Here is a 13,231-nt window from a genome sequence, read left to right on the forward strand (position 1 = left end):
TAGTAAGGGTGATAATCGTAAAGGAATAAGTGTCCGACGGTACAAGTACTTATTTGAGAGTCATAGTTAGTAAATTGATTATTTTCAATTATTTTGATATATTGAGTTAAATATATTTTCGAGTCTTTGGAGAGTTTTTAATTTATTTTATTGAAAATTTTCTTCAGTGTTTCGGTGGAGGGACATGGATATTTGTTATATAATTGCTCTATTGGAGAGAATTTTCAGTATTAGGAACTAATTCTCTAGACCTCCAGGATTTATTACTAACTCTTTTTTATGGATTACATATTTATTTTATTAAATTATATAGCCTCTTGCCTGACTTTATGTATGAAAATATGTGACGTCCCTAACCCCAAGAAAGAGGGTGTTACATATGCAAAATTGCATTTTACAAGTCTTATTAAGGCTCGTCCTTGGATATCTCTTAGCATCGCGCAATAACATAAAGCATTAATAATTTTTATAATTTGAGTTTTCTTCATGAGATTCTCGGGGACTTCTCTTTGTCAATAATGACTTTTCTTTTTAAAAATCTCAAGTCTTTCTTGTGAGACAAATCGAACTTAAGAATTGTAAGGTAACACATATCGTTGATGCATTTTCCCGTCAAGGCCAGATGTCAACAATAGGTCAAATGACTCACGGTGGTTCTCGATGGTGAGTTGACGTTGGGAGTGCTCAGGTTTCAACCATGGCTTAAAATAGAAAAAGGGAGAAAGATGCCACGATTTATGTGATTCAACATTACACGAATTTTTTAGATGAATTTCACTATGTATAGTAATTTTATATATTCTCATGGTCTCACTATGCTCTCTTTTACAAGGATAAAAACAGTGGAGGAGGATATGAAAAAGATGAAGATGGTCTTAGCCTAGCATTGGCCTAGCTAAATGTCAGTGTCTAGCCAAATTTTGGCTAAGTAGCTCAAAAGTAGTATGTATTGGAGTAGTCAAAATTTCAAGGCTCCACTTTTGAGTTACAATAAATTCATCACTTTTTCCAAATTTAGCTATTATTCATCTCCAAGACAATATTTTACTCTAAAAATATTCTCAATGGCTATTATTGGATAATTAGGTTGATGAAAGAAATAGTTAGGAAATAATAATTTTAAGTAAAAATTAAATTATTAATTAATATATGGAATGTATTTGCAAAATATAAAAAAAAAATTATTATTAAAATATCTAATATTATATTATTATTTTGATTTTTGGATGAATATAGTCTAATATGAATTAACTTTTAATCAAATTTTAGACTTGATAATGACTAGACTATTGTAAATACTTTTATAGTAATGAAGCACCTCCACTACTTCGTCAATCACTTTTACCCACTAATTTTATAAAAATTGAATTCCGGGAGGATTTTGTTTTATAGGAAAAAAAAGTCTTCAGCAGGATCAATTCAATTCAGAAATTCGATGGTTGGCGGAGAAGTGATAATAAATATATCATGTGTCAAACAAAGTGTGCGATCATTCGGCTTGACATTCTTTAAAATACAAAAACAGCACAACATGCATTAGAAGATTCCAATACCTTGTCCCTTGTGAGAAGATTCAAGTGCAGTAAAATCTCTTTCCGTCCTTTTCATGCAAAATATCTCGAAAACTACCAAGCTCTCCATTTGATTGGCAATTGTCAACTCTATATTTTAAGGATAATTTTATTAACAAGTTTTTACACATGTTCACATAATATAAAGTAAATTTTCTAAAAAATAAGATAAATTTGAAGAGTGAAATGAGACGATAATTTTATAAATAATAAGATAACTAGTTTGTAAATAATTGTGAGATATTTTGAGTTAATATTTTATGAGATTTTGAGAAATTAGAGAGAAAAGTTTAATAAAAAATATTATAAAATTAAAATATTGTTACAATATAATTTTTTAATATTATTTTCATTTGAAAATTTGAAAAAGTTGAATTATTTTTTATTTTTTATTTGAAAGTTTGAAAAAATTATAATGATTAGTTTGAAAGTATTTGTGTATGAGATGAGATAAGAATTTTGGAATGAAAACTTTTTTTAAATAAGCACTAAATGCGAATTGTACATAGACCCGGAGATAAAATGTCATTATCAACTATTTTTATTTTTTTAAATATATGGTGAGGTGATATTATTCATCGATTTTTAAATTTTTTTCTAAAAATAATTAGTTATAATCTATCGGTTTCGTTTGTTTTTACATATGTGATAATATTAGATGAGATGAGTTGAGATAAAAATTAAAAGTTGAATAAAATATTGTTAGAATATATTTTTTTAATATTATTTTTGTTTTGAGATTTGAAATAGTTGAATTATTTATTTTATTTTATATGAAAGTTTGGAAAAGTCGTAATGATTAGATGAGATGAGTTGAGATAAGTTGTGAAAACAAACAAAGCCGAAATGTGTCACAATTATATCAATAATAGGATGAATCTATTCTCAACGATCTTGTTTTTTAAATTGTATTTAAAGTCTTTTTTCCCATCTAAACATTTTGTTGGGAAATATTTGGACTAATAAATTATCTATGTGAAAACGTTTTGTAAACTAGAAAATATGTAAAATAACAAGAAAAAATTAGAAAGATAGAATCTGATTTTGAGGCACGTTGTGATTGACGCTTTCCTTAGAGTAGATTTCGCTGCTTTCAAATTTAAACATGCACTAACCTTATTGGCAGTGTACTCCCAAGATTCAACAATTTCAGTTCCTATTAATCTCCTTGTCGGTGCATACAAAATGAAATCTTCGAACCCAATATAAAATAACCAAAACTCAAAGAAAGAGATAGAAAATGAATAAATGTTTCTCTAATTTTGTAGAGAATTTTGAGTAAATAAATTTGTGGGTGAGGTTTCATATTTATAGAGAATGAAAGAGCAATTGTGAAAAGTTACAACTAGAATGAAATGACACTTGTGAAAAGTCACAATTTATTTAAATGAAATTGTACTTGTGAAAAGTCACAATATATAAATAAAATAGTACTTGTGAAAAGTCATAACTTATATAAATAAAAGAGTATTTGTGAAAAGTCACAACTAAAATAAATGAGCACTTTTGAGAAGTCACATATTAGAGAATACATTGAAAATGTTTCTAACTCGCCAAAGGACACAACCATTTGTTTGGTTGGCAAACGATTAAGACTCATATTCCCAAGAGGTATGTATTGGTTCAAGTCACCATGACATTTTTTAATTTAAATCTAGATAACCGAACCGATACATTGAACAATGATAATGATTCACATTATTTTTTACTAAACATTAAATATTTTAATCATTTTTAAGTTTAAAAACCAACAATCTCCCACCTAATTAAAATATTTTAAAAGACATAATAGAATAAAACTTTCTTTGGGCTAAGTACTATGCATCAATAGAAGTAACTTGCGGCTTTGAACGTTTACCTAGTGTTAGCATGTTTACATATGACAGATCCATGGTGAATCACATCTTGAACCATAATCTTTTAACTCAAACTTCTCTACACCACACACATAGTACAACATATATCAGGTTCCTTACAAGGTAGGTGCATAAAGGTCGTGCACCGTATCTTGGATTCATGAGCGCTCTAGGAAATAACCCAATGATTCATGAGCGCTCTAGGAAATAACCCAATTACCATAGATTGAGGCCCCACAGTCACACTCACATAAATGAGTCCTCCAAGAGTACATACAATTCAATATCTCACTTTAGTCTTGGACTAATTCAAAACCTTTCACTTTTCCTTTGCCATTGTATTTGTAGCACTCACACTGTCACACCCTAGGGATGGACCTATAATAATATTTTAATAATATTATTCAGTCACAAAAAGTAGTCTGTTCTTCCCATTGAATCTTCTTCTTAGGATCTCCAATCAAGAAGGTTGGGTTGCGATTACCAGTGACCTAATTAATAGGCTTCAGTCTCATCTCCCTTGATATACGTATAACCTTCTGACTTTATATATTCTAAAGTCATGTATTCATTTTTTATCAGGTATCTTATTGTAAAATGTCTGATACTCAAATGTCTCCTCTTATGATTAAAGTGTTTATTATTACAAACACTTATCACAACCTGATTGTCACAAAGAATAGAAATAGCTGGCATTGATTTTTTAACTAGTGAAGTTTCTGATAATAAGTTCTTAAGTCCCTCTACCTCATGTTCGATAGTATCCAAGGCTATTAATTCAGCCTCCATAATAGATCATGAAATCACAGTTTGCTTGGAAGATCTCCAAGCCACAACTGCTCCACCGAGAATGAAAATATATACACTCGTTCCCTTATTGAACAACATCAATTCTCCGTAACTGGATCAATATTCAATATCCCTATTACAATTGACGACTTCAGCCAAATACATAACACATGTATCGACCTGCACTGAATTTTCGTTAAGTACTTACTCTAGAGATTATTCTTGAAGCTTTCTCTAATCAGCTTATTAACGACTTCACAAATGATCAACCAATTATTTGGTTAATCAACCTACACTAAAATTTTATTAAGTACTCACCATAAGACCATTCCTGAGGTTTTCCTTAATAAGTGACCTTACAAATGACTAAAATTTTTATTTGGGTATCACTATAATTCTAATTTTCTAGGCGTTCTCAGAATTTCCTGAGTTATACATGTTGACCATAATGTTACTTCACCTATGTTTATCTTAACCCCATTTTAGTCACATGTTCTCTTAATTTCTCCAGAGATAATCATTTGGTCATCGGATCTGCTACCATATCAGTCGAGAAAATAAAATTAACATTGACCTCACATCTTTCCATTATATCTAAAATATAGTGATAATGTACATCAATGTATTTTCCTTAGAACTATGTGTTCCACTTTTTATCAATGAGATGACAGATTGATAATCACAAAACACATTAATTGGTTTTGTGGATGTACACAAATTTAAGCTTTCAATAAAGTGTTTCATCCACACCACATTACTCATTGCAGTACTACAAGTAATATATTTTGCTTCCATAGTAGACTTAGCAACACATCCATGTTTCTTATTCATCTAAGAAACTGTTGTTTCACTAAATAGAAATATATATTCAGTTGTACATTTTTTATCATCTACATCACTTCCAAAATCAGCATCACTATAGTCAATTAATTTTAGATAAAGCACAATTTTAAATTTTTGGTACCTTGTAAATACCTTAATATACGATTCACTGCTTGCCAATATTCATTACCTGGATTTGATTGATATATGCTTACCACCAATTCTACTTCATGACAAATATATAGTCTTGTACTTGTCATTGCATACATGAGGCTTCCCACAGCTTGAACATATGGAACTTTAAGCATTTCGCTTATTTTCTCATCATCTTTTGGGCACATACTTTTATTTAAAGTATGATCTTTGCAAACATGTATACTTAAGTATTTATAATTTTTCATGCAAAATCTTTTAGGTACTTTTTCTAGATATTTTTTTTTATCTAAATACAACATCTTTGAATTTCTATATCTTAAATTCTTATACCAAGAACATAGGCGGTTTTACGCATGCCTTTCATTTCAAATTTAGATTTTAAGAATTCTTTTGTTTCATTCATCATATCTAGACAATTACTTACAAGTAATATATTATCAACATATAATGATAATAATGTTAATTTATTATTATTTTTATATATGAATACACAATGATTTAGTGGACTCATTTCATATCATATTTCCAAAATAATATAGTGAAACTTAAAGTACCACTATCTTGAATATTGGTTAAGTCCATACAATGACCTCTTCAACTTATAAACATTTTGATTTTCTTCATGTCCTTTAATTTGGAATCATTCTGGTTGAATCATAAAGATATCCTCATTTAATTCACCATTAAGAAAAATTGTATTTACATCTAACTGATATAATTTCAAATTCACCATGATAACATTAGAAATGTAATCCTTACAGATGTGAACTTCGCCATAGGCGAATATGTGTCTACAAAGTCTATACCTGGCTGTTGGGTATATCCCTTAGCCACTAACCTTATTTTATATCTATTCAAACTACCATCAACTTTAAATTTTTTTTCTGAGAACTGATCGGTGCAAAACTGCAAGTGTACAGTATCGTAGTTTTATAGTAAAGTGATGAGAAGAGTATCGTCCTCAAGGATTGGTAACTTACTTTTGACAAATACTGAAATTATACTAATCTTGATTTTATTTAAAAAATTCATTAAGATTTTTGTAATTGCAAATTAAAATAAAATTAATTCAAACAAAAAGAAAGATATTTTTCAAAGATCAAGTCAATGGGAAAGAAACATTTTAGGAAATCGATTTCACCTAATTTAGCATTATGCTTTACTCATCTAACTAATTGAATTTAATTCTCTCTTTTTGTTAGCAAATCTCCACAAACATCCAAAAGTCACTTTCGACAGTCAATTGAAAATTATTTTTGTTCATCATTTTACACAAGAGTATGCAAATTAATAAAGCAAGAAAGCAATAAGACCAATGATTTTAATACTACATAGGTTCATATAAGTCTTTCGATCTCTATATTTATCGATGCCGAAATATCCAAGATCTATCATATAATTCCCTCTTTTGACAACAAATCACAATATTAAAATCATCTAATTAGTGACCATTTAATTATAAGTAATAAGTTCAGAATAAATTAGACAAATATAGAAGAGAATTACTTTAAATTAACATAGAAAAGTAAGCATAGTTCGGAACTAGATTACATCATTTTCCTAGAATAAAACAAATTTAGTTCATGCTAAAAATTAAATTCAACATAAACGAATTCACCATAATTTTTCTGAGAGAAGAAAATAAACACTGAAAATGCTCCTCGCAGTCCGCAGTCTCGTCCTCCTAGTCGCTGCAACATCTGAAACAAAAAATTCCAAAGAAATGCCCCTCTGAAAAACTCTCCAATTTTGTGCTAATGATATGCTTAAATAGAGTAGAAAAGTAACCCTAATGTCTTCTTATTCCCGCACACAAAATCGCCTAAGTTTTAGAACTCACTTTGGTAGCCACGTACGTACTTCAGGAGTTCGAATTTAAAAATTCTTATTAGAGACAACTTTGTAGCCCTTTAAGATAGTTTTCCAACACATCAAGAATCATATCAATTCGACTTTGGAACGGAAAGTTATGATTAAAATACTAAAGTATGTTTATGCTGTCTACTAGCGCGTTTTGGACTCTGATCCAAATTACTCTCAAATCCCATTATTATCCTTATTTGAAGAGTCCTACACTCATTGAAAGTTCTTAGGTTGTTCCAACGTCTTGTCCACTTGAAAGTCCTTTGAATTCGAATGGGTTTGGACTTGTTCTTTTATAAATTCTGAAATTAAACATAAAAATCTGCCAATGAGTATCCCAAAATAAATAGAAACTCAATTCAAGAATACACATGAATTTCAATGATTTCTATTAATATTTTAGCATTTTAGTCCAATAATAGGATATTTAGACTAAAATTTAAAGTTAAGAAGTGATAAAATATAAGAAATTATGCAAGTCATCAAGAACCCAATTACAACCAATAGTTTTTCTAATTTTTGGAAGATCTGTTAACTCCCAAACATTAGTTTTGTTTATCGATTATATTTCATTTTTCATGGCCTCAAGTCATTTATCTAAATCGATACTATTGATTATCTCAGAAAAACTTTTATCTGATTTTCATATGATTTTCTTTTATTTTTATTATTTTGTATTTGAATAATATCAGAATTTTTATTGTCAAGCTCTGTAAAGATTTATTGATTCTCTAAATCATTTAATAAATTTATCTAATCAAATGGAGTAATAAGGTTTGTATTTCCAAGAAAATGACATATATACTTTCTATCAATTTTCTTTCAGAATGATAAAATCTGTAACCACTTATGTTTTCTACATACCCAATAAACTTGCATTCCCAAAATTTATTTTTCAATTTATCCCTTAGTGGCTTTGGGATAAGCACTTGTGCCTTACAAGTAGTTAAATGTGTTGATAGATCAACATATGACATCATTAATCTCATCATATCCAATAGAGTTATATTTCTTCTTTCTGAAATGTCATTTTGTTTAGGTTTATATGGTATAGTATAAATGTATCTTATACCATTCAATTTGCAGAAATCATCCAAAGCTTCAAATTCACATTTTTTTTATCACTATTCAAACATATAATAGGCCTACCCAGCTGATTTTCTACTTTTACTTTATATTTTTTAAGTTTCTCAATTGTCTCAAATATATGTTTTAGTAAATAGATATGCTCATATCTTGAATAGTCATTAGTGAAATTAATGAAGTACTCAATTCCTCTATGGGTTTTAGTTCTAAAAGATCCACAGACATCAAAATGTATAATTTCAAGTAAATCTGTGGATTTTTAACTTTTTAAAAAAGATTTACTACTTATTTTTCTTTTGATATATGGTTTACATATATAAAAATTATTTGAGTTTATTCATGGTATTAATATACTTTTACACATCTCTGATTATCTTATTTTTAATTAAAAAAAATTATTCATCATCCCAACTTCCATCATCCTCCCACCATCCCATGGTGTGGCATTAGATGATAAGTTTACAAGTGAAATGTAATAAATAATTTTCAATCACTTAATGCCACATCATAGGATGATGTAAAGATGATGGAAGTTGGGATGGTGAGTAATATTACTCTTTTAATTATATGGCATATCTTAAATGTCATAAATATGCACAATTAGTATATACATTCAAATAATAAAAAATAGATATTTTATTAACATCAACATTCAGTACATACATATTGTGATCTTTCACTCATTTCACTGATACATTACCCTTAGTTATTACAACAGTTTCAGACTTAAACTCAACTGTGTAGTCTTTCTGATCTAGTACATGCATTGATACTAGATTTCTACGAATACTAGGTACGTATAATACATCACTAAGTAAAATAACAGAACCATTTACTTTAAATTTACATGTACATTGCCCTAAGACATCACAGTATGTGTTGTTGTCAATATACACTCTGTGCTCTCCTATTTGTTTATTTTCAAGTTTGACAAATATATCTTTATTCATGTATATATGTCTTGTTGCTGCAGAGTCGACCTACCATGAATTTGACGCTGACTCCACGAGTATTATTTCTGAGACTGTCATCACAATTTTCTTGATTTCTTGTCTTTTTCCCTTATTAGGATATTGTGATTTGTAATAACAATTATTCCCAAACTTAAAATAGTTTCTAGTAAATGGTTTACTTTGTTTATTTTTCAACCATTTATTTTTTTAAACTGTTTTGGCTTCATCTTGTTCTGTGTAGAATTTTTGTCCTGAGCCATCAATAAATTGGATAATTCACTATCTCCATTTCTCCTCTTCATCCTTTCTCTTTTAAGCACTTACAATACTGGAAGTAATTTCATCGTTATTTTATTTCCACTATGTATTAGAGAAGTAACAATATTATCCCAAGATAAAGGAAAACTATTTAGTATGATTGTAACTTATATTTTATTAGTGAGAGGATGACCAGTATCATATAATTCTTTTGCAATCAACTCCATTTGAAGTACATAATCACCAATGTCATCATTCTTTTTCATACAAGTTTGGTTATACTTATCAAATAATAATTGTATATAAGTATCTAATACTTATCCAAGTTTGGTTTGGCCGAAAGACGTCGTGTTATTTCTTACAGGTGGCTTCCAACGTCCTTGAAATGACATCGTTTCGCTCCTTACTCGGAATGACATCGTTTGATATGAGAACTAGTTTCTCAGCAGCCTCCAAAATGACAATATCATTTGGCTCCTCACTTGGCTGAATGATAATATCTTTTAGCCAAGATTGATTTGAATTTTGGTGATCATTGGACAAAACGACATCGTTTCATCGAGGGTATTCTTCTTCCTCATGCAAATTGAAACCAGTCTCTATGAAGCTTTTGTCTTCACTTCTGTCCAGCAAGATGGTGACCGACGTTGAGGATTCTGATGTGCTTCCTACGTCGACGAACTAAGGTAGCGGTGAGGAACTCCGGCGATCCCCTGAAACAATAATAGTGGGCGTAGGAAAATTGCACATTGCACTATTTTTTTGTGTAAAAATATGCCAATAATTCTTTTTAAAATAATAACAATTTACAAGATTTTGAAAATTCGCAATATACTCTAGGCCTTCCATTGTAATTTGGAAGAGTTTTTCTCTAAGATTTGAAAGCCTCTGAAGATGATTATAATATGTAAATGTGGTTGCTAAATTAAACACTTGTCAATTGATTATCTTCTCAATGCTCGAAAAAATTCCCTTTGTCATGACCAGGCTTTGATACCACTATAGAAAAATGAAGAACAAAAAGAGATGAAATTTGAACAAAACTTCGGTATTATGGTGACACTCCAATAGTGGTATTTATCGCACAAGTTGGAATGGATAAAGGGAATTGAGTGCCTTCATTGTGCACCAATGACTCCTATTTATAGGTCATAAGACACTGCTTGGCAATGAGCACAACCATTGAAAATACAATAGTTGACAAATGACATAACTATTAACAAGTGACACAACCTTTGACACTTTCTCAACCATCACCCGCATGTGAACCATCATCATGGTGAGGGTGTCATTTTAAGAAATATACCGTTTGGTGATCACACTCCTTAGAATTACATGAACTATGAAAGTAATATAATTTTTCTCTATTTTCATTGAGTTTTTGTAAGATCAAAAATATTCTTTTTAATTTTGTAACCAGATTTATTCTACTCCGGACGCGTTTGGGAACAAAAAGTTTTTCAAAATTTTGTCACCCTCAATTCAACATCTTTATGCCAAATAAATCTCAACAATCGAAAACATCTTATCTCAATTTCTCATTTATACAAGAGGTCTCCTCATATGGATGCTGATTATATTTCAACATATATATATATCTCCTTATATTTAAAAGAGGATATAGATATATGAACAGTAATGAACAATATTTTATGTTTGACACTTCAGTTTTCCATCAATGCCCCTGCACAAAACCCTGCTTTTTTGAAGTAAAGCTTTTTTTTTTTCGCCAGCCCACTCTTCCTTTTACTTTTATATTTTGCAATCCATGTACTTCATCTATTTGAGCCTCTCTTGAATTATACTGCATAATATTTTTATTAAAATGCCGAATGGGTAAAATGTGCACAATGGGATTGAAGGGGTCTTTATTTGTTTGTAAAGATGTTGCTTTTCCATTTTTGGTCTGCTAATGTTGTGCATTTATTGGCCTAAAAAAATAGAAATCAGAAAAATAAAATAAAATGAAGAATAAAATAGCAAAGATGTGTTGTGCATGTAAAGAAGCATTGTCCAATTAAATCACAAGTTATAAAATTAAGTATAAATCATACTATTAACCAATTTAATTCATAACTCGGATTTATGTCTCTTAACCATTTTTTCTATCTAAAACTAATAATAATGTCATAAAATAATTGAAATATATTAGTTCTAGATGTATAAAATATGCAATGATTTAGTTCAATCAATACTTCATGAGATTGAAGGTTCTGAATTTAAGTCATAGGTTGGTTAAACTTATTGCTATTTGAATTAGTAGTTTCTAACTAGAATGAGTTATATTATCATCGTAGATCTTATCATTAAATTTTCTTCTTCTACATTGGATGTTAATATTTTATAGTAATTTATTTTATAATAATACAGAACAAACGTGCCTCGCACGTAATTCCACTGCTAGTGTGTGTATATATATATATATCTTTGTTTCACTTGAATTCTCTTATTAATCCCGCGTAATGTTATGTATCGTTTTGAAGTGTAGTTTCATAATAACTATTATTAATTTTTTTTTATATGAATCTTAATTTCCTCTCCAACTATATTTTTAATGGGTTAACCACTTTTTCAAACACCAATATAAATATTTTTAAAAATTTCTAACATCACTTTTTTTTTTTTTAAATCTTATTTTCTAAAAACTTAACAAAATTTAAAAAAATATTACATCCTAACATCAATGATCTCGTACCAAATAGATAAAAATTCTTTTTAACATTTTCAATAAAAAAAATTTCACAATAGCTGCTTTTTTAAACTCCATCAAAAAAGAATTAATACCTTCAAAATATTTTGAAAAATAAAAATAGACATTATCTCAAACCAACAACATAAAATTAAATATAAATTATAAATTATCAAATACACATATTTATAACAGTGTAATTTATTTCAAAACCATATTTATTTTAATTAAAAATATTTTACATACTTTAAGGTTGTTTGATAGTTAGTAGTTACCACCGCAAATTATTTTCCATTTAAAGGAAATAAGCCTTAACCAGATGTTCAGTTTTCATGTTGTTGGTGTTTTTAAAGGAAATAAACCTGTAATCTACAATTTAATATATTATATGAGTAAATATATCATATCTAGCTAAGCCAGCCAGCCAGCTCCACCCCATATGTATTTGTCAGGTTGGACGAATGCATTATGCACGCGCTTCCAAATTTCTGTTTACTCGCACGCGCCAATCAAATGGGTCCCGGTGGAGTTCCATCTTTCATTTTCTTCCCCTTGTTATTCCATTCTGTACCCTATAACCCATGGTGCGGGTTTAGATTCTATAGAAAATATAACGATTTTCTGTACTCACGGCTTTTTATTTTTATTTTTTAATGGATGGATCACGTCGTATCAGTTTAATAATGAGCATAAATACTGTCCTTTGCGGCAACAAAAATCTGCATTCGAAATTCGACAATCCACGTAGAAATAACATAAGGGCATCTGTGCTGTTATTTAAAAAAAAAAAAAAAAAACATAAGGGTCAAATGTTGGAATCGTCACATAAATACTCATCAATTACATCAACGTGACAACAAAATTATGTTGTTGAAGTGCGGTAAGTGGCAAAGCAATAAGCGGGTTTTGATTTCTAAAAATAGCGAATTAATGTAGTTGCATCGTTAGCTCTATTAATTTATATATACAAGATGAGATAAGATGAAGTAATTTTTAATGAATTAAATAAAATAAGTCGAGATTATTTTATATTCAAACAGGACTTAATCAATCTAATTATGTAATTTTATTAAAAGTAAATTTCAATTTTATAAAACTATCATTTAAAATAGAGTTGTAAAATATGATAGATCTTGCCATCATGGTATCGAGGTGGTTATTGAATAAGAAATATTTTATTCATTATTT

This window comes from Juglans regia, chromosome 14, assembly GCF_001411555.2.
Source record: "Juglans regia cultivar Chandler chromosome 14, Walnut 2.0, whole genome shotgun sequence".
NCBI classification, from domain to species: domain Eukaryota; kingdom Viridiplantae; phylum Streptophyta; class Magnoliopsida; order Fagales; family Juglandaceae; genus Juglans; species Juglans regia.